The 23,057-nt window shown below is 41.4% G+C and overlaps 1 protein-coding gene across 4 annotated transcripts in view; it reads left to right on the plus strand.

Moving 5' to 3' along the window:
• Window positions 1-23,057, plus strand: part of LOC126354364 (POU domain, class 6, transcription factor 2) — a 571,887-nt gene that overhangs the window by 127,468 nt on the left and 421,362 nt on the right. Inside the window, exon 1 of one of the 4 annotated variants that reach the window (XM_050003948.1) lies at window positions 9,383-9,502. The exons of 2 other annotated variants lie outside the window; for them this stretch is intronic. The gene's annotated coding sequence lies outside the window, so the exon portion shown is untranslated. Of the gene's footprint in view, window positions 1-9,382; window positions 9,503-23,057 lie in introns of those variants that run through there. One more of the 4 variants, XM_050003946.1, reaches the window with a different exon arrangement.

Below are 23,057 nucleotides of genomic sequence, written 5' to 3' on the forward strand. Positions count from 1 at the left end.
TGTGCACATTATTGATGAAGGGAGGCGGAACGCTCTGGAATCCTGGTGGGACGTCGCTGCAGCTCGCCGGCACTTAGCGGACCTGGGCCGCCGGGGCGACACCAATCAGTCGGCGCCAGGTTCCTGCTACTGCAAGTGCAACAGCCCCCTGAGGACGGGTTTTTGTCTGATAGGCACAGCACGCATACGGTTTATTTCTGAGCTTCTGGTATGAACTTCTAAAATGAGTTCGTGCTGTCTGCGGACGTGGAGAAATAAACTATTAGTTTCTCGATGCTCGGAGGGTGCTGATTGGACAACTGTAGGGTTCAATTAATGAAAAGCTGCTCCGTACGCTGTTAAGAATTTCATTAAATTCACGTCCGCTTTCGGCCTTTACATTAAGTGATTTGCAAGTGTATCTGAAACTGCCTTTGTTGTTGCATACTGTGATAGATATATTTTAGATAATAGGTGATGAAAGAGCTTATATACGTATATTTGAAGTAGACAAAGAATATCTAACTTACATTGTGTTATAGAGAAAGAACTCCAAATGATAAAAAGAATGAAAGTCAGGAGGTTTTAAAATGTCATGTGCCCAGTGACACTCTGAGAAAAAGGGCATAGTCTTGATTTTTCTTTAGTCTTGCTTCCACTATCAAGCGCAACGTCAGGACCGCCTCTACGGTGCCTTTGCTAAAGCCACAGTCATCATCCAACAGATCCTCAATTTTCTTTTCCATTCTTCTATATATTATTCTTATTAACAATTTGGATGCATGAGCTGCTAAGCTCACTGTGCAATGGTTCTAGCACTTACCTGCTCTTGCTATCTTCGGAAATGTGTCTATGCTATGGTCTATTGCCGGCGTCATAGGTTCTACACACCAACTTGAATAGTCGTGTGGTTGCCCCTTTCCCCAGTGATTTTAGAAATTCCGATGGAATCCTGTCTATCTCCGCTGCTTTAGCTGAACCCAAGTCTTCCAAAGCTCTTTCACATTATGACTGTAATACTGTATCCGCTATCTCTTCCATGTCGATTCCAATTTATTCGTCTATCACGTGATCAGGGAATTCCTTTCCCCTCATATAGGCCTTCAATGTACTCTTTCCACTTATTCGCTCTCTCCTCTGCGTTTAACAGTCGGATTCAAACTGCAGTCTTTCATTTCACCGTTGATTGTTTTGATTTCGCTGAATCATTCTTTCAGACAATAATTTCTTTTTGAATTTTCCATCATATTATGCATCCTCAATAGCAGTTTCAGAGCCACTTCAAATGGACTTACTGAAGTTATTAGAAGCAATTGGAGCGACTTATCTTTAATTAAATAAGATGAATGGCTAAAATTTACGGGAAGGGTCATCCCGTTCGAAAATGTGTTGTCTATCTAAAATGAAGATCGAGGAGTGAATGCGTTGGGAAAGTGGCTTTTCCGGGAAAAACGCCACAACTGCCGTAGACCTATGGGCGTTTCCTACGTTAGTTGTAATAGTTACTAATTACGGAATTCCGTGTAATGTTACCGTATTTACTGAATAACAAAGGTCTCGAGAGCCCTGTGGTCACTTTGCAGTGAACTGATGTAAAACGTTTTCTCCTGGACGGTCAGTATAACCTTGTGAAACAGCGTGTAGTTGTTTCTTGTGATGTACACGGTGGTCATAGTTAAACTTTCGCTACTTGGGAGGGCCCCAACAGAAACGAGCAATCGCAGGACAACGAGACTTCGTCGAGACATTTTTAAGTGCCTGTGGTAGAGAAATAACGAATAAATCATTGAGAGAAACAGATTTTAATTTCCATTTGAGGGGGGTAACATTTATTAATTGCTTACCATGTTTACGTTCTAGGTTACAAAGAGCAACAGTTTCTCAATGTGACGACCATCTACATCGACGACATCCTGGAACTGCACTAGATACTGCTCCACTACTGCCCGAAACATTTCAGGTGGAATGTTAGCTATAACCCTCACTACTCTCATCTTCTGCCAAGCATTCTTAGTCACGGCAACAGTACCTTCTACAAACATTTTGGGTGCAACTGGCCGTCGGCCTCTCCCGGAAGGCCGACCACTGTGGCCGAGCGGTTCTAGGCGCCTCAGTCCGGAGCTGCAATGCTGCTACGGTCGCAGGTTCGAATCCTGCCTCGGGCATGGATGTGTGTGATGTCCTTAGGTTAGTTAGGTTCAGGTAGATCTAAGTCTAGGGGACTGATGCCCTCAGATGTTAAGTCCCATAGTGCTTAGAGCCATTTGAATCATCTCCCGGAAGCAATTACCAAATCGTCAGTTAATTCTCTACAAACCTCGATGAGGAATCATGACCTCTCTGTAGTCCTTTAAGTCACCGATTCTCGCGAAGAACGGCAGCTCTATTGCTGTTGTTTTGATAAAGCAACTTTACAAGTAAAGCCGTGATCATCTTCTCCAGACCTATGCTGATTGTCTATAACTGTAGTGCACACTGATGCTTGTGTTTCAACCCAGTTTCGTCGTACCGGTAAATGGCGCCTAACAGAAAGTTATGACACTGTCACTACTAACAACGCAAATCCTGCAGCACACGGTGTGAACATCATTCCTATGAGGTTGGGTGCCCGTACAATAAATGGTTTTCCGTTTTCACTGGTTCAAGTAATCAAAGTTTAATTATAACCTTCCTGTAGCTAGGTAGAGGGCAACGGCCTTGCCGCAGTGGATACACCGGTTCCCGTGAGATCACCGAAGTTCAGCGCTGTCTGGCGTGGTCAGCTCTTGGATGGGTGACCGTCCAGGCCGCCATGCGCTGTTGCCATTTTTCGGGGTGCACTCAGCCTCGTGATGCCAAGAATACCATCATAACGACCGGGAGAGCGGTGTGCTGATCCCACACCCCTCCGCATCCTCACCCGAGGATGACACGACGGTCGGATGGTCATGGTAGGCCACTCGTGGCCTGAAGACGGAGTGTAGCTAGGTAGAGAGAGAGAGAGAGAGAGAGAGAGAGAGATTGAGGGGTGGGGGGGGGGGGGGGGAGGCTAGCTTACTCACCCTTCAGTTTGCAGATAGACACTACCGTGTGTGACATCCGCGTTTGACGACTACATATTGCGTATGCCGCTAGTAAACAAGGCAGCACGTCATGAGGTAACCGAATTTCAGTATAGGGTTATGATAGTTGCAAAACGCATCCATTATGGCATATCGAGGTATTGATGTCAACAATGCCTAGCTTGGACCTTCAAAACCGCTGTCACAGTGTTCCCAAAGGCGTAAATTGACGCACACGACGACCGCAAGTATTGGACGAAAGGACTTCGCATCGCCTCCGCAGAGGCATTCGGGGCCATCTGCGGTCTATTTTGAGCTAGTTCGCCGCTCATTTGAGTGTGGTACGTTAGCAACTCGTTTCTACCAGGACTGTAAGGAGACAAATGCAGTGCACAGGCCTCAGCGGCCGACGTCAGACTTGTGTCACAATCTCTTCCGACGAGTTTTCGCCATTGAGTTTATATGAGGCTGACTGATTACAAAATATGATTCGTCTACTAAAAGAAAGGAGAAAATATTCGTACTGTCAGTGCAATAGCACAAAAATCCACCCACCGCTGTCCAGTACTCTTCACTGACTTCCTTGCGAACAGTATTCAACCCGTCGCTCTTAACGCAACAAAATCGACAAATGTATAGTCCGTTTCAGGTGTAATCCAAAGAAATGTGACAGGACAGTGACGGGAAAAAAATCGCGTCACCAAGAAGGAGCTGTGTGACACAAACGAAAGTTGATATAAATTCAAACTCAGCGTCACTATCAGGATGCAGATCAGGTTTGCTTTAAATACACGCTGTAGTGATCGTGAACTTTAGTTACTTTTGAGATTGGACAAGGTGAGTTGATGTTAGTCAAGAACGCCTTCAGGGTGACAAAAGCGCGATTATCGACACCGCAGTGAGTTAGAACGAGTTCGTGTAAAAGGCCTCCGAGAAGTTAGATGTTCCTTCTGCGATTTTCAGGAATACTTGGCAGGATTGTGCCCACTGTACATGATTGATGGTAGCGCTGGTCGCGAGAACAGACGGTCGCAAGACCAGACTCCTGACTGCCATGTGGCACTGCCGGGAGGTAAGACCATCTTGTTCGGCGTATGGCTCTAGCGCATCGTATTGTATCCGCAGCAGCAACTTCAGCATCAGTTGGCACCACGGTGACCTGTTATAAATCGGTTACCTCAAGAACAGCTCCGATCCAGACGTTCTGTAGCGTGCACTCCAGTGGCTCCAAACCACCGTCGTTTGTGGCTTCAGTGGTGTCAAGCGAGAGCGCATTGGAGAGCAAGTTTGAGGTCCGCTGTGTTTTGTGATGAAAGCTGTTTCTGCCTCGTGATGACCGTGTGTTAGTTAGGAAGACAGTTGAGGGCCTGCAGCCAACCTGTCTGCGTGCTAGATGCACTGGATCTACACCTGGAGTTATGATCTGGGGTGCGATGTCATGACAGCAAGAGCACTCTTGTGGATATCCCAAGCAACCATACTGCAAAGATGTAAGTCAGTCTGGTGATTTGACCTTTTGACCACCATTCATGAACAGCACTCCAGAGGGTGTTTTCCAACAGAATAACGCTCGATCACATACCGCTGTTGTAACCGAACATGCGCAACAGAGTGTCGACATGTTGCCTTGGACTGCTCGATCACCAGATCTGTCTCCAATTGAGCATGTATGGGACGTAATCAGATGAAACTCTAGCGTCATCCACAGACAGCATTAACCGTCCCTGTGCTGACGAACTGACATCCGGCACCTGTACAACAGAATGCATAACCGTTTGCATGCTTGCATTCAACATCCTGGCGGTTATGCCGGTTGTTAATGAATCAGCGTTTCACGGCTAATCTCGTGCTTACTTTAACCTGTGATCTTACAACCTCACCACTTTTGATTTACAGACATAACATCGCACCATGACTGATTGTGAAACATGGTTTTTCTACATCAATTGGGGATCTGAACAGCAAACCAGTGCAATTGCATTGCTAAAATTCACCACAACCAAAGGAGGTCATACAAAAAATGTGCTCAGAAAGTATTAGTTTCTTTCCCTCAACGAGCCATCCCAATTTGCGTTTTCCATAGTTTTACAAAACCAATAGAGTTGAATGCTGTGACCGATGTTACCACTACAGGATGACACACGGGAGACGGGCGGTTTTTAATGAAATAATACTCAGCCAACTGTAAAATTAACACATGTTTATTTACACAAAATCAAAGCTCATTATTTGCCATTTTAGTTAACAAAGTTATTTGTGAAAAATAATGTCGTCAAGGTGAAGTCCATCATTTCAAATGCAGGACTCAACTCTATTCTCAAAAACCTCCATCACACAGACTAAAATCTCTGCAGGGGTGGCAGCAATTTCTTGAATGATTGCATTCTTCAACTCACCCAGATTTCTTGACAAGTCGGTAGACCTGGGATGCCAAGGAACATTCGGTAGACCTGGGAGGCCAAGAAACATTGCCAAAATGTGAGATAATCTGGCCAGGAAAGATGCATCTAAGAACTGTCATTGAAGTGTTTGCGGTGTGCAATGTTGCACCATCCTGCTGGAACCAAGCACGTTTTAAAGGGATTCGTCGTCTTCTTAGTTCTGGTTTCAAGAATGTTTCAATCATACTGTTGTAACGAACCGAATTAATAGTAACTTTAGCCCCATTCTCTTGAAAAAAATAAGGTCCAATAATGGCCACAAAGCCAAGAGCACACCAGACTGTTACTTTTTCTGAGTGTAGAGGACGCTGGTGGAAAAGGTGTGGATGCTCTGGAGCCCAGTAACGAAGGTTTTGCTTATTCACGGTCCCGTTTAAATGAAAATGAGCTTAATCGCTTATCAATAAAATTTCATTTTCATTCGATCTCAAAATCACTTGCATTCTGTTAGCGAAGTCTTCTCGTACAGCAAAATCAGGTTCCTTAAGTTGTTGGACAATGAGCATTTTGTAGGGATGGAATTTTAGTTCTTTGTGGAAAATTCGTCTAACCGATTCACAATTGATTCGTAACTCACTAGCATGATGTCTAGCTAAACGTCCTGGGCTTCTGATTGCCGCTTGCCTTACGCTTTCAACATTTTCTGGTGTCTCAGGCCAGGATGCTTCTTATCCAGTATGTTTCCAGTTGATCTGAAGTTTTCCACCCATCTGAGGATTGTGTTACGGCTCGGAAAGCTCCATGTCGACCGACATTAAACCGTGCACGAAATAATCGCTGCGTAGCAATAATAGACTCACCACTTTTCACGAAACTGTTATAGACAAACACTCGACGTAGCAAGTCCCACTGCTCCATAGTGACTGAGTAAATGAAATGGCGTCTTGGGTGGATCAGAACTACCCCTACCACGTCCACCTTCCACCACCGCGCCCTCAGTACTACGCAGCTCAAAACCGTCGGTCTCTCGTGTGGCACCCTGAATTACTTCATGGCTGAAACCTTTCCCTTCATTGGAGATTATAAAGATATAAAAGGTGAGGCAGATGACTGCATTATTATTTTGATTTTCATTCTGAGATTTAATAATTCAGAATTCTGCTTTACTGCGTCGTGACTCGCGAATCAAATTTCTTAACGCGCAGAGGGGCATACCTCACTACTCATCTGCTGGCGTTTCGGACGCCATTTACTCCAAATTTCGTTTCAGGAAACACTCGTTCCCTGCAGGAAATAAAGTGCCATCGCCGCGCGGCTCACTATTTTTATGACAATTTTGGACGCTAGCGATCGTTATTTCATCGTGCGGCCTAATCCCGATGTGAAATCTGTGAGGAAGTTGTGTAATGGGGTGTGAAGCAAAAACATTTTCGTGGCTAATCGCGAGGAGCGTGTCGCTCATGGGCGCTGCATTTTCACAGTGATCAACAGCAAAATAACACCGTTTAACGAGTTTCTTTCGTCAGGAAGTAATCAGAAAGCTTTAGTTCGCTCGGTCAGGTGATTCATCGCTAATACGGAACCATTTCATGCTGCTGAAATCTCATTAAGTTGAAAAAGAATCTCAGTGTCCCATAGTTTTCCTTTGCGTGAGAGTTAAGACGAGTATCATTCACAAGAATGGAAGCAAAATACGAAATCAGATCCAAGCTGCATTACGGAGAGGAGATTTTGCGGTGACCGGTAGGATTCCCGTGGAGCACAGATAGCAACGTTCCTAGATTATACAGACTAATTAATGATGTCTGTAGTCTCGGGCTGCAAAGCAGTTAGGAATGAAGGTTAGGCAGATATTACTGTAGTTACCCCTAGTGTCATTCATCCTCATAAAATGTCTCTTATTCCTGGAGAACTAGAGCCTAATAACCTGCAAGGGCAGTTCTGTTCAAATGTGTGTGAAATCTTATGGGACTTAACTGCTAAAGTCATCAGTCCCTAAGCTTACACACTACTTAACTTAAATTATCCTAAGGACAAACACACACACCCATTCCCCAGGGAGGACTCGAACCTCCGCTGGGACCAGCCGCACAGTCCATGACTGCAGCACCTTAGACCGGGCAGTTCTGTCAATAATCTTCTGCACATTAGGTTTTATCATTCACGGCTGAAATGATAGTTATTGTTACATCATGTATCTGTTGTAGTGACTCGTAGATGCACAGATATTGTTTCCACTTACCAAATCTAAGAAAAATAGGCAGCAACATGGGTCACGTGACTTTCCGTTTTGCGTTAGTGGGTTACTATTCGGACTCAAATTCTTAACAAGCAATACAGTTATACGAAATTTTTGGGAACATAAAAAGATATTCCGTTGTTGGGAGGATTCCTAATTTCTGCGAAGATGCAAAAGAATGTAGATTCCGTAGATGTGGGTACAAGCATTAATTTCAGGTGTCATCATTTCAGTAACAAGAAACGTGTAAGAAATATTTTTTGCGGCTAAAAGCTGTCGTTAAACATAGAATTATTATAGAAAAAATTATATATAAAAATGAAGAGAAGTGGCCCTATGAGCTCAGAACAAATAGCAGCGAAATATTTAGAGCTGAGCAATTAAAGCAAGAATATATCTCAAGTTGATTTGTACACACTAATAAATATCTCTATCTTTAGCAGCCATATCATAGTTACGTTGAAAGCAGCATACGTAATGGACGTAGTGAAAATGGGATACGTACCTTAATGTAGACTTTCAAGACCTAGTTTTTCCCCGATACAGGGAAATGTACCCAAGATCGTTTCCATTAAACCACAGTCCAACATATACAGTCGCGACACTCACTGCTCTGAAAACTGTTACTGTCTGACATGTGGAACGACACTAGTGACCCTAATTACTGTTATTCTAATTAACAATATACTAATTACCGTGGATTAGTAAATTATCGAGAGGCGCTAATGGTCGTGAAATAAATGTAAAACAGCCGAATCTTAGTGATTCAGTCACATAAGTTACAACTTAATCAGGGAGAAATACTTTAGAATGTGTGTAAAATTGTTGCATACTCCGCTGAGACAAGAGAATATAAACAGACATTTCATGCATGAGAAGCACATATTTCTGTTGTTGTCCGTTCTTATTACGGTAGCCGCCTTGCTTGACGTGCGGGAATTTATTATGAAGTTTAAAATAGGCACATTCTCACACTTCGCACGATTTTCTAATAAACGAATATTTTTGTAAATGTAATTACCTTTGCTTCAAAAGAGACTGCTTTGAAGATTCATGTCGTTTGTGACTCAGATGTAGCAACAATTGTGGAACTGATTTCTTCTGTATTGGGAAAAAGTTTTACTGCTTTTGACGTTTTTTTATCAAGTACGCGTGGTTTCCCCCTCAGCTAAAGTTGTGGCGGCTTTTTCGGTACATTAAATAATACAGGTTTTGTATTCCATAAAAGCTTTCTGCTTTTCATATTTACTAATTTGACTTGAGATCTTGTGAAGAAAAGTTCATATTGTTGCGTAAATGTGCGTCGTCTTTCAGCAGAAGGTAAGGTCTTTCGTCGTTCAGTATTACTTTTGTTGTTAAAATAAAACTATATTCTTCAGTAAATATCTGCAAGTTACGAGAGAATCGTAAATAAACTGTCCATAATGTACCGTTCATACCTCCTGGAGTCCTTAGAAAACTAAAGAAAAACAAATATTTTGTCAGTTTTTAGTTAATGCAGATTTTTATGGCACTACATACGCTCTCTGACAAAAAATATATTCCAAACAGGTAAAAACGACACTATTCGCACTCATCTGATATCATATTCAGAAATATAGCTTTCTATCCGCTTGGAACGCTGCTGTCGCAATGTGTAACAAAAATGAGCAGGAGTATCGTGACTGTATAAGACAGACTGCGATCAAACAATGTTGCTGACTCTCAAGTAATAATATCTCTGGTTGTAACTTTAATCAACGTTAACCTTTGCACTATTTCATTGTAATGGATGCTAGATATTGGAAGACAATGGAAGAACGGATGGCGTCCGGCTCCCTAATCTCCAGAAGTATCAAATCCATTCCGCTTTCAGCATGACGGTAAGTCGTATTTGTACGTATATAGGATTTTGATTGCTTGTTTGAATGCAAGACTGTCGTTAACGTAAGTTATCTTGAAATCACGAGGGCGTGAGTCACGTACGTGAACATTATTTTACTACGTTAATACGAAAAAGGGAGGGGAAAATCTTATATTCGCGTTCCTTTTTTTCTTCTAGTCTTACTGCTAGTTATAATTCAGTTCGTCAACTTCAGAATACTAAGGATACCTGTAATAGGATTCATCACATCATCAGATACTACCGTGTTAACCACCCGGTAATACAGAAACTTCTAATTCATCGAAATCATATTTTAATGGCGAACATGGTATCCTTGTTTAACGATAATTTTCAATTTCTCATGAGAGTCTAGAATTCCCGTGACACCGACAAGGATAAAATTATGGGACGTGAGTTATCTCTTCTGCTTCCAGCATACACTGTACCGCCTTTTGCTTAATTTACTGTACTTCTGTTTCCGTTCGCTGTGACGCTGAAAAACAACGTATTATTTCCTGAAAGTATTTAAGTTCTTAACTGACTTTATTATTGTTTTAGAATTCGTTTACGGTACTTGCTTTAGAGAAACTCCCTAGCTATTAGTGTTAATCATCAGGCTATTTTCATTGATTCTGACAAAGAAATATTTTTAGCTACGTAGAAAAAACATCCAAACTAGAAAGGGAAATGTTAAAGAACAGGAAATTACGGATGCACTTATTTGGAATATTCTGTCATATATTTTTAGAAACATTTCAAGATGTAGCTCTACAAATTGTTAGTTCTCAAATTCAGGATGTTATGCAGTCCGAGATTTTTACGATGAGCTGTTATGTTTTCTTCTATGACAATAACTAACTATTTTCTGAATTTGAAAACATGATAGGTTTGAGTAGTCGTGAAATGATATTTTTTACAGTCTTGCGGCTCACGAATAATTATGTTAGACCATTCGTAAGAGAATAATTGTCGTGTTAGGGTAAACATGAGACGTGTCTTTCCCCTTTTTCGTAGGCAGCAAAGAAATATTCACTCCAGTATCTTTTCCCTTCACTACGTCAACACAATACGTTATAATTATACTTGATATTCTGAACATCAGAACTAAGCGCTTCATTTAATAACAAACTGCAATGCTGCAATAAAAAGTAGTGCGTTTAACATCGTCTTAGAACTGTTTCTCCTTACATTAAATACCGACTGAGTCTTCGGTAAAAGTGAATCATTCCCTATGCCCTGAACCTTTTTCTTCTTTCCTGTTTGCTTTCTTTAAATTACACATTACATCTGTTACTTTCCGCCTATTTCTCTTTATCTCATTTTCCGCCTATTTCTCTTTATCTCTTTACGTTTATCAACCTGGAGTTAGGGAGCTGACACAGCTGCTTGCTTGTAAGAAACCTGTTTGTTCACTTTATAGCGAACTCTGTAAAGGAAATATCAGAGGCCATGAGCAAGAATGGCGACAGGGCGTGGATTCCGTGCGCAGTTAGCTGGGAAAGACACGTGCACAGCTTGAAAATGGAAGCAGAAATAAAAGAACAACTTCATTCTGGCCGCTCACAGGTCACGATTGTACTAAGTAATTCTTGTAGAATTAGCCTTTGTAGAGCAATAAATCCTTTTATTAATGTTCTGATAGCTGAGTTGTCAGGAATGAAGAAGAAAGGATATAGGTTGTGAATTAATAACCGGTACCAGTCACAATATAAGGTGATTTTATTTAACACACATTCGGTTTCGAGCTTGTGCCCATCTTCAGGTGGTTTACATTCAGGTACATGCCAGTCACAGTTGAATATCAATGAGGCTGGTGTATTCATGTCGTTTTCACAGTTCATTTGTCACACTTTTGTAAAAAAAATTGTTTTTTACATGTTTAAATGTATAATAATCGTGTTGTTGTTGTGGTCTTCAGTCCTGAGACTGGTTTGATGCAGCTCTCCATGCTACTCTATCCTGTGCAAGCTTCTGCATCTCCCAGTACTTACTGCAACCTACATCCTTCTTAATCTGCTTAGTGTGTTCATCTCTTGGTCTCTCTCTACGATTTTTATCCTCCACGCTGCCCTCCAACGCTAAATTTGTGATTCCTTGATGCCTCAGAACATGTCCTACTAACCGGTCCCTTCTTCTTGTCAAATTGTGCCACAAACTCCTCTTCTCCCCTATTCTATTCAATACCTCCTCATTAGTTATGTGATCTACCCATCTAATCTTCAGCATTCTTCTGCAGCACCACATTTCGAAAGCTTCTATTATCTTCTTGTTCAAACTACTTATCATCCATATTTCACTTCCATACTTCGCTACACTCCATACAAATACTTTCAGAAACGACTTCCTGACACTTAAATCTACACTCGATGTTAACAAATTTCTCTTCTTCAGAAACGCTTTGATTGCCATTGCCAGTCTACATTTTATATTCTCTCTACTTCGACCATCATCAGTTATTTTGCTCCCCAAATAGCAAAACTCCTTTACTACTTTAAGTGTCTCATTTCCTAATCCAACTCTCACATTACCACCCGACTCAATTCGACTACAAGATAATGGTCACAGTGCTAATTGTTGGTGCTTCCATATTACGTCTTTGATAACTTAGTGGCACCTTAGATGTTGGTAACTTCAGTTACGCATGTAGGGTGTTGTGAGTGTATGAGTGTCTGAAGTTACCAACATCTAAGGTACCACTCCTTACAAAGACACAACGTGGAAGCACCAATAATTAGCATGGTGACTAACGTGTAGTTAACATATAAAAAAACGAAATATTTTTACACAAAATGTGACAAATGTACTGTCAAAACGATATAGGTACACCAGCTTTATTAATCTCCAACTTTGCAAGTATGGAAACATATACCTGAATGTAAACCACCTAAAACCGGTCGTGTATTACGTGAAATCACCTGTTGATACTGGTAGCGGTTATTAATTTACACCATAAAGAGAGCAATCGTGAAGTTCACCTGCATCCATTAAGGATGTGCCAGACACCTACTTGTAGAGCTTGAAAGCCTTAATCATAACACTTCTAAAATATAAGCTCTACTCAGTCTCCTAACAAAATAGTTTAGAGTTAATAATGGAGTGTGCGAACGGTGCTGTGCATTGCTCTGCGTATTGCAAGATTTGAGATAGACGAATAACACAGCGAGAATTGTATTTTATTTTAATTATCGCAGAATCCACAATACTATTATACGTGCCGTTCGTAGATTATATACCAAGAACTGTCACCTATTTGCAGGAGAAATATTACAAGATTAAGTCAAAGTTACGGACAAAGTATTTAAATAAGTAAAGTCGTGGCTTTCAAAGTCAATTATTTTCCAGATCTCGAAGATCATACTCTTGAAGAAGTGTGTGACTTCCAATGTGTAACACGCATTTTAAATGTGCATAGATATACTGATCAACGACCACACTCAATACCTGAAGTCCAGAAAAGCAAAACAAGGAAGGATTCGAACATATACTTCCAGTAAATAACAAACGTTCCCTCTCTGTTGTGCGGAAATGAAACTTGGACACTTACAGAAACAAGAGTCCAACCGAGCGAAACGACGTTTATTCGAACCCTTAAGAGATGTCCTATGGAATTTAATGTACTGAACAAAAAATACGAAGAACAAAAAAATGGTTCATATGGCTCTGAGCACTATGGGACTTAACATCTATGGTCATCAGTCCCCTAGAACTTAGAACTACTTAAACCTAACTAACCTAAGGACATCACACAACACCCAGTCATCACGAGGCAGAGAAAATCCCTGACCCCACCGGGAATCGAACCCGGGAACCCGGGCGTGGGAAGCGAGAACGCTACCGCACGACTACGAAGAACAAATTATATAGTAAAAGGTTTGCCTGTCTTTAATGCTCTCCATATTTCTTCGTTATGTATTTTACATTCCACGAAATATCCCTTAACAGCACAACCAAACATCGTTTCGCTGGGCTGGAGCTTCGAACGTCTCTCATTTATAGGTTTCCAAATTTTGATTCCGATAACAAATATGGAGGAGCCAACTTTTATTCGAACTAGATGGTCTAATTTCTCTCATTTCCTTGTTGTGGTCATTTCGCGAGACATAAGTGGCAGGAAGCAATACTTATCCCAATTCTTCCCAGAATGTGCACTCCCGGAATTTCTGACTTACGGAATAGAGTATATACGATGTAACGGTTGAATTACAATGTAACACATAAAGTACGAGAATACATGAAACTTTGAAGGGACTGCTTAATCCTGTTTTTCCTCTGGAAGTAATTCGAGAAGATTAAGGAACCGATGGTGACTAAAAAAGGCAATGAGGTTTTCAATCCTGGGATGGAGCTGCTGATGATTATCATTTTTTTGAGTCATCAGTCTTTTGACTTGGTTGATGCAGGCCGCCATGAATTCTTCTCCCGTGTCAACATTTTCATCTTGCAAGCTATGTCTTCAATTATTTGCTGGATGTATTCCCATCTCTATCTTCTCTACAGTTTTTACTATCTACAGCTCCATCTAATACCATGAAAGTCCATTTATCCCGTCATCTCTTTTTGTCAATGTTTTCCAAATATGCCTTTCCTCAGAGGAACTCCTCATTCCTTACCTTAATAGTGCCCCTAATTTTCAACACTGTATGTAGCATCACATCCCAAATGCTTCGATTCTCTTCTGTTTCGGTTTTCTCACAGTCCATGGTTTACTACCTTACTATGCTGTGCGCCAAACGTACATTGTCCGAAATTTATTCCTCAAATTAAGACCTACGTTTGATGCCTTTTTGCTAGTGCTGGTCTGCTTTTTATGTCGTGCTTGTTCCGTTCGTCATACGTTATTTTGCTGCCTAGGAAGCAGAATTCTTTAACTTAATCAGCTTCGTGATCAATTCTGATGTTTAGTTTCTCGTTGTTCTCATTTCTGTTGATTCTCATTACTTTCGTCTTTATTCGATTTATTCCCAATGCATAGTCTACACTCATTAGATTATTCATCCCACTCAACAGATCCTGAGATTATTCTTCACTTGCGCTGAAGGTAGCGAATCTTATCACGGATATCCTTACACCCTTAATCCCACTCTTGAACTTTTCTCTTATTTCCGTCACTGCGAAGTATGACTGAACAACAGGTGAGAAAGACTACATCCCAGTCTTACGCCTTGTGTTATACGTGTTCTTCGTTCATGGTCATCCAGTCGTATTGTTCCCTCTTGGCTCTTGTACATCTTGTATTACTCGTCGCTATAGCTTACCCCTATTTTACTCAGAATTTGGAACATTTTCCACGATTTTACTTTGTCGGACGGTTTTCCAGGTCGATAGATTCTATTAACATGTCTTGATTTTCCTTCAATATTGTTTCCATTACCAACCGCAACGTCAGAACTGCTTCTCTGGTATCTTTACATTTTCTAAAGCCAAATTGATCATCATTTAACGGGTCCTCAATTATCTTTTCCATTCTTCTATATATTATTCTTCTATATATTATTCTTGTCGGTAACTTGAATGCATGAGCTGTTAAGCTCCGGATCTGTGTAGACGCTTTTCCGAAAGTCAGATGGGTTATCATTAGTTTCATAAATTCTGCACACCAACGTGAATAGTCGTTTCGTTGCCACTTTCTCCGATGGTTTTAGAAATTCTGAAAAATGTTATCGATCCCTTCTCTCTTATTTTATCTTAAATCTTGCAAAACTCTCTTGAATTCTGATTCTAATACTGGGATCTCATATCTCTTCCCTCTCAACTCCTGTTTCTTCTATCACGTCATCAGGTAAGTCCTTCCCCTCATAGACACCTTCAGCGTACTCACCCGCTCTCTCCTCTGCATTTAACAGTGTAATTCCCATTGCACTGTTAATGTTACCACTCTTGTTTTTGATTTCACCGAAGACTGTTTTGACTTTTCTGATGCTGAGTCATCCCTTCCACCACTCCTTTCTTTTTCGATTTCTTCATATTTTTTATGCAGCCATTTCAGCTTATCATTACCGAGATTAACTCTTGTTAATACTGCATATGTTTCGTTTTCAGAAAATTCGGAACGTTAGTATTCCGAAACATATTTATCTTTATACAGGCAAGGCCAAAATGGATTTGACAACTTTGGAACGACACAGAAATTGATTTTGTTGAGATATCTTACAAAATCGGTAGAAGTGTCTTTTGTAACAAACAACCTCAGGATTCTAGATTCGATTTTTCGGGTCGGTTAAATTGTTTGGTAGGGGAGGAAAATACATACGGTCTTTAATTAAACCACAGAGAAAGAAATCCAGTGGTGTCAAGTGTGGGGAGCGATACGGCCAAATATTTGGCCCTTCACGGCCAATCCATCGATATGGTAAGCGGTTATCGAGGAAACCTCGAACTTCCGTGAGGAAATGAGGTGGTGCACCGTCTTGCTGGTAGTAAACCATCCCATCTAAGTTATCTTTATTGAGGAATTAAAGTTCGTTTCATGAAACCAAACTAACATCGAGCACGCTCCGCAACAGTGAAGGTAGCCATTTTATCTGTGCATTACACTGGCGCTCCTGGTGGCCGAGGTCTCGCGGTTTTAGGCGCGCAGTCCGGAACCGTGCGACTGCTACGGTCGCAGGTTCGAATCCTGCCTCGGGCATGGATGTGTGTGGTGTCCTTAGGTTAGTTAGGTTTAAGTAGTTCTAAGTTCTAGGGGACTGATGACCACAGCAGTTCAGTCCCATAGTGCTCAGAGCCATTTGAACCATTTGAACCTAGTGGCCGAACAGGGTACTGATGCACTATGTGAATCAAACTTGAGGTTGTTTGTTACAAAATGACACATCTACAGATTCAGTAAATTAGCTCCTAAATTCGTTACACATTCCACAGTTTTAAAGTTCTCTTTGACTCACCTTGTACTGTTTCACTATTACAGAACTCAGCACAGACGAAGTAAGGACATTGCCAAGTTTCCGTTTACAGATAAACCTCACCAAAATTTACGTAATTTGACTCGTATATGAAAGAAAGTGTGTCCAGATTTCTGCTTTTCCCGAGCACCGGTTGCCCTGCAGGTCCCCTACTCGTAGGGCGGACTTCATTTTACTCACCCGTCTGGAAGTAGGGAGAAGAGTTGGCATCCAAAGAGCAACAAGGGCGAGCATTTGAAATGTTGCTCGAGTACTTTGCGGCCCCCTGTGGAGTGGCGGTGTAGCTACGGCAGCTGGAGGGCCTCCGCCGGCCGTCGGACAACTTAGTTCGATGCGCGCAAAGTAGCTGCGGTGTGTGTTCTGCGCTCCGCCGCTGCCGCCAGCCGAGCTTAACTCCTCTCTTAGGCCGCAACGTGATGCAGACTCGTCCCTCTATATTCCCTCTGCTGTTCACATTGACGACGTTCAAACAGGCACAACAATGACGACGGCCGTCGTCACTCTTTGCAATGCAGCCTCTTTAGAAGCCCATTTTATGTTGAATTACATTTTGGTAAGATTCTCCCAATGAGTCTCAACCTAGCATCTGATTTTTCTACAGTTTCTTTACACAAGTGCTTTGCTGACAGCTGACGGAGTTTCATTGAAAGTCCGTTAACAGTTCAGTGACGTCAGTCTGCGAACTTTTTTTTTTATTGGTTTTTTCAATTCCCCAGAATGGCGCGGGCTGGAGGCGGACAAAAACAGCTCTTCAGCCAAAGGTTACACAAATTGTATTTAAAAATGGTTAACACATTCAAAAGATGACAGTTATAGATGATTTAAAAAATACATAGGTGGACTATAGTGACGATTTTTACGTAAAAACAAGTGACAATAAACGACATTTGTAAAATACGCATGAATGAAAATACTGATGGGTTTTTAAGACCCATTTGCCGATTTTATATTACAGTTGAAATACAATCACTTTTGAACGTAAATGATGCTATGGAGTAATGGTGATGCAAGGTGACATACGAAAAAATTGTCATGATGAAGGTGCGATGATGGATATGACTATGAGGCCCTATACAACCGCATTTAGTGACTAGAAGTCAGCAATGAGGATGAATGGGTAGGAGAAAATTGGTATGAGGTGGAGCGCTGTGATTAGGGTTGAAAAGATGGGTATATCTCTGGATGGATTTCATCGTTGGGGAGTGGAAGTTGGTTAAAATTCTGGCGGGAGAGGATGAATAAAGCATAGAGGTGTATGGAAGGTGGAATAATGACTTAGCGGCGCATCAGGGTACCTGGATTGGTGATTAGTGGAGCGGAAACAGTGAACTGGTGAGGCTACCACTTTTCAAACCCATAGGACGGAGCCTGACTGACTGGTTTACGTCATGATGACACCCCAGGAATGTTGCCTACTGAGGTGGCGCCTTCTACACCCACAGGTTTTCTTTGCGCTCTCTACTCGCTGAAGCTTGCAGCACCATCCTTCGCATCAGGCGGTAAACTTCGAGTAGTCTTCCTCTGTATTCTTTCTTCATTCAGTTCACGGTTCCATGCATTGCATAGTGCGTAGCCAGTGTCTCTATGGAAAATGTTTTAATAACCTAATTTCAACTGCTTACTTGCTTACTGATCACAGAGTCCCCGTAGGTCGATGCGTGACCAAGTTTTCTAGTTTTTCTCTCTATGCCACTAGATCAACGCTGTACAAGCAAGTAAACCAAGAACTTGTTATGTAGCTTTTCAACTAATTCCATTTACGTATGAAAGTCATGTTCAAACACCAAGCGAGCTGGCGAAGAAATTGGAATACTGGAATTTTCTCAGTAGGAATGAAGGTTCAAATTGCCGGCTTCCCATTCCGACGCGGATTTCCCCATATCACGACGGACGAATTATCGACTGAGACCTGTAGTAGCAAATAGCTGATTTCTCATCTACTTGGTCGTTTTAGGTTTGGTGACCTCGACGTCGACAGAACGTTAAATCGTTCCTTAATTTTTTTTTTCTCTGGAGTTTTACACGACGAGGCAGTAACACTCGTTAAGAAAGCCTAATCTGAGGATTAAGAAAGGCTGTAAAATTATTCTTCCCTGGATACTGATGAACTGAAACGTACCATTCACAACACTGAGCTGTTGTATGTATGAAGTGCAGTGTTTGGAAGCTAAGATGTTCCCTCCAGATTACTTATAACAGTGCAAGTGATTTCTTAAGTGACGTAAAATAGTAACCGGTCACTTTTTAGTCATCCTGTTTATTCAAAACAAACACCTTACCCGTTTAGAACCGAGAGATTCTTTAGGCCATTCGCAATGTTTTCCTAACCGTGAGATATCGGCGATACCTGCTGTGTTCACACCACTCAAAGAAATTGTAATCGCATCGAGCAACGGCCAGTACCCTGTACTCAGCGAAACAGTAAAAGAGGGAATCAAAACGGGTGGTGCCACCTGAAGATAAATCTGTCGCTTCTGGTCCAATAGAGCGGGATTCCCGTTTAGAAATGACTTGTATTTTCTCACATCCACAGTTTGCAGATGATACTTTTCGAGGCGACAGCAGTAAGCTATATCCACAGTATGTTAAATTATTCAACGTCCTCTGCAGTGTGACGATTTGACAACCATCTTTCGCATAGTTCCGTAGTCCGATTACGCAGCGTAAACACGACACGTGGCCTGCCCCCCCAATGCAGCCTAGAGGTAAAATATATCAATTTCATCGACACCTGTTGCTATCCAATAACAGGAGACAGCGCAGTATGCGTAATAATACCTCCCTGCCTGGTTAACGCCACAAATCAGCTCCTGATTTTCTTCTGAACCTGAACTAGCGGCTTTATGCTACTCAGGAACAGAAGAAACGCGCTGTACAATAGCCACTGGTATTTTTTGAAGTAGTTTCTTATATTAGGTGGAGTATAATTTTAGCATCAGACTATACTGGACGTTCGACTGAACGAAGACCATAAAAGATAATCTTACCATTTAGATTAAAAGGATGTACGGTACGGTATATTCAGATAAAGATTTACACCAGGGTGTGCAACCTTTTAATTTACCTGGGCCGCACTGGAAGAAGAAGAGTATTTTTGGGTCGCACATAACACACTCTACACTAAATATGACCGCTGGAAAAAAAGGAAGTTGGAAGTGTATACTTTTGGTTGACACATATTGTCGTGTGGCGGAGTTTCAAATTGAAAATATTCGCGTTTTCATAACTTGCGTAAACGGAATAATATGGATTCTTCTTACCGATCGTGTGATACAGGATCACTTCTTGGTGCACATACTTACTTTCTTTCGGCCGCATGCGACCCGCTGGCTGCGGGTTGGACACCCCTGATTTACACTTTCGGTAACAACGCTGTATCAAGAACTACGAAGACACGCACTCAGCCGTTGCCTAAACGCTAACCAGCAAATTGAAACTAAATTTTCCTCTTACGTGCTAGATGCAGGATGATTCAAAGAAACGTGAACTTTTGAAAATTAAATATTTTCATGAAACAAATCATCTTTAAAAAAATTTTATGCCATGAACAGTAAACATAATGCCTATTTAGAATACATACAGCTTAATTTATATTTTTGAAGATGACGTCTTGCAGATAAGCTGCTTTTCTATGCAGACATTTCTGCAGCCCCTTCGTTAAACTGTTAATGGTCTCATGTAACGTCTCAATTGGAATTTCGGTATTTGCTTCTCGTATCTTGGCTTTCAGTTCTTTCGCTGTCACACGTCTACTAAGGAACACTTTGCTTTTAAGGTGAACCTACAAAAAGAAATGATAAGTTGAGAGATCAGAGGATCCGTGAGGCCATTGAATGTCTCCATTTCTCGAAATTACATGTTCATCAAACAATCAGCATAAGCAGTCATCAATATTCATAGCTGATTCATCTTGTGGAAACCAGGCTGCGTCAACAGTGTGTGTAAATCTCGGTAATTGTTGCACAACAGAGGTTTCAAGCATGGCGACGCAACGCTTCGATGTGACTGTAAACGTATGGCCATTCTCGTCCTCAAACAAATAAGAGCCTGTCACATCTTATGATAACATAGTATACCACACGGTAACATAGTTGCTGTACAATGGACGCTGGTGTAGCTCCGTAGGATTGTTTTATGCCCAAAATATCTAAAATTTTGCCTGTTAACAAATGGGCTTCGTCAGACATCCACAGTTTGCTAGTAAAGTACTCGTTCTCGTATATCTTTTGAAGAATTAGTTCACCAAATTGTCCTCGCATAACACGATTGTTGGATTTCAGTTTCTGGACGAGCTGCAACTTGTATGGATGGCATTGCAAATCCTGTAGGCTACTAATATTCTTCGAACACTTGAACTACGCAACTGTAAAGATGTTGAGTGGCGACGGATTGGCCAACGTGGGTTTCTTATGACAGTATTAGGAACAGCTTGGATATTGTCTGGTGTACGAAGGGGCCGCATACGTCCCGAAGGTTTCGTTTTCATTTCCGAACCAGTTTCCTCGAAATTGCGTATCCATGTTTTAATTGCATATGCTGAAGGAACCCGATCGTGGCTTCCCAAATTAAAACAACGGCAAAATTCTCTACGTATCCCCTCCAAACTCTCACTGTTATTGCAAAACGCTTTGATCGCAAATGCACGTTGCGCACCACCCCTAGCGTCCACGCTAACTAAATGACAAGGTGTCGTTGACAGGCTGGCGTATGTGATTGAGTGGTACCAATCGCCCACGGCTACAAACACAACTTCCAAAAGTTCCCGTTTCTTTGAATCACCGTGTATAATTACTCCTAGAAATGACAAACGCAGAATCTGATCGTTCAGGGCTCCATCTTGATCAACCCCTGTAGCACCAGATAAATGACACTTTCACGAACCTATTACTATGCAACTGTACTTCAACATCACATTGTTTGAGCATTAGTTCGTGACACTGTCTGGAGTAACTACCAGTTTCCGCTTAAGAGACATAGCAAAAGACAATAACTTGGCACAGCGCAGAAAAGACGCATATTCCAAAATGCATAAAAATTCAGCACAAACGGAGCATCTGGTGTGCATTCTAAATGAATAAATATATGACTTCGTCCCTTGTGGAAGTGGGAGCAACATCCAAAATCGGAAACTGAAGAAGTCCTATTTCCAACTGTTCTACTGACATGTCTTTCCTTACCACGTCCTTAAAGGATATCCCTGTTCTGGCAAAATGTCACCACGAGAAGAAAATAAGGATTGTATCGATGCTTTCGGCAAACAACAATGTGAAATTGCAAGCGAGTTCGTTATGATACAACAAATAAAATATGAATACGAAAAGCATTAAGCGGGCAAGGTATTTACGATTCAATAGAGATGAATAAACACAAGGCCGCGAAAAAAAAGCACTGTGTATCATAGTTCGCTCGTGGGAGCGACAACTGGGTTAATAAAGTGCAGAATGGTAGCTCAACATTTATTCATTAAAAATATTCCGATGGCAAAATAATCAAAATTTAAAGAATTGTGTAGCACAACAATTAAGCTTTACATCGTTTACAATGAATGCTTGTTTCACTCCTTTGAAAGAACGTTCCTTTACCCATCACCGTCAACTAATACGTAGGATCGTTCGTAACAATTCACAGAATGTTATATACAGCGGTTACTAAGATAACTTGAAAATTAATTCACATTAGGATTTGCCCAAGACTTGGCCAAAACATAAGATTATAATCTGTAGTCCCACGAAGCCTTCACACGCGTGATAATAAAATTCCTTCTACCCACATAATCAATGTATTTCATATTTTAAGGAAAGTCAGCATGCTAGTGAACAATCAAATAATACTTCAAAAAGTGATTACCACGTGCAGGAGAACATGGCTTTCAACAACACCTTCCTAGCTCAGAATTTAAAGTTTAATTTGGCACAGAGAAGGAAGACAACTTAAAACTACGTAAAATAACTAGCGCCTGAGACTCCACTTTCAAACCCCCAAGAGACCGTATACTATACAACCGCCACATACACACTCAGTCGTGATAAGTGCTTGGTTAAATTAAAGACTGAAGACAGGTAACACTTCCTGGGCATCCCAGTGGTTCAGAATATCGGATAAGTTTAGTACCGGAAGCACCAGGTTAAATTCTGCGAATAGACAACTGCTCACGCGTGGGCCATGCCCTATTCATGCAGCACACCCACAGTAGCAACGAGCTCCATCAGCATAGACCCAAATGCGTACCTAGTTGGGCCAGTAATGACTATAACCAAATCAGAATGGCGGCGGCTTCTATGCGATCTAGTTCATTGCCCAGGCCAGAACATCAGAAATCCAGAAACGAGGACAGTGGCAGTTCAAAGTCCACAAGCAATACATTTGTATTATAGATGTAATTGTAGGTGTAGAAGTTGCGGAGGGAGTGCCATCTTCATAATATAGTGATATGTTGGGAAGTTGTATAATTATAAAAATAGTATTGTACCTTTGTCAAGAAGCATTCCTCGCATCTTATTTTTTGTACCATTGTGAATAAATATTCATCCCGAGACGATTTCGTTGAAGAGAAACCTTTTTTAATGTCACTCATTTACTCTGGCGTAATAATTTCTCAGCAAATTTCGTCTTTTTTCGGCACAGTTACTGATACCAGCTGCTCCAGAAAAG

This window comes from Schistocerca gregaria, chromosome 3 (assembly GCF_023897955.1).
Source record: "Schistocerca gregaria isolate iqSchGreg1 chromosome 3, iqSchGreg1.2, whole genome shotgun sequence".
Classification (NCBI taxonomy): domain Eukaryota; kingdom Metazoa; phylum Arthropoda; class Insecta; order Orthoptera; family Acrididae; genus Schistocerca; species Schistocerca gregaria.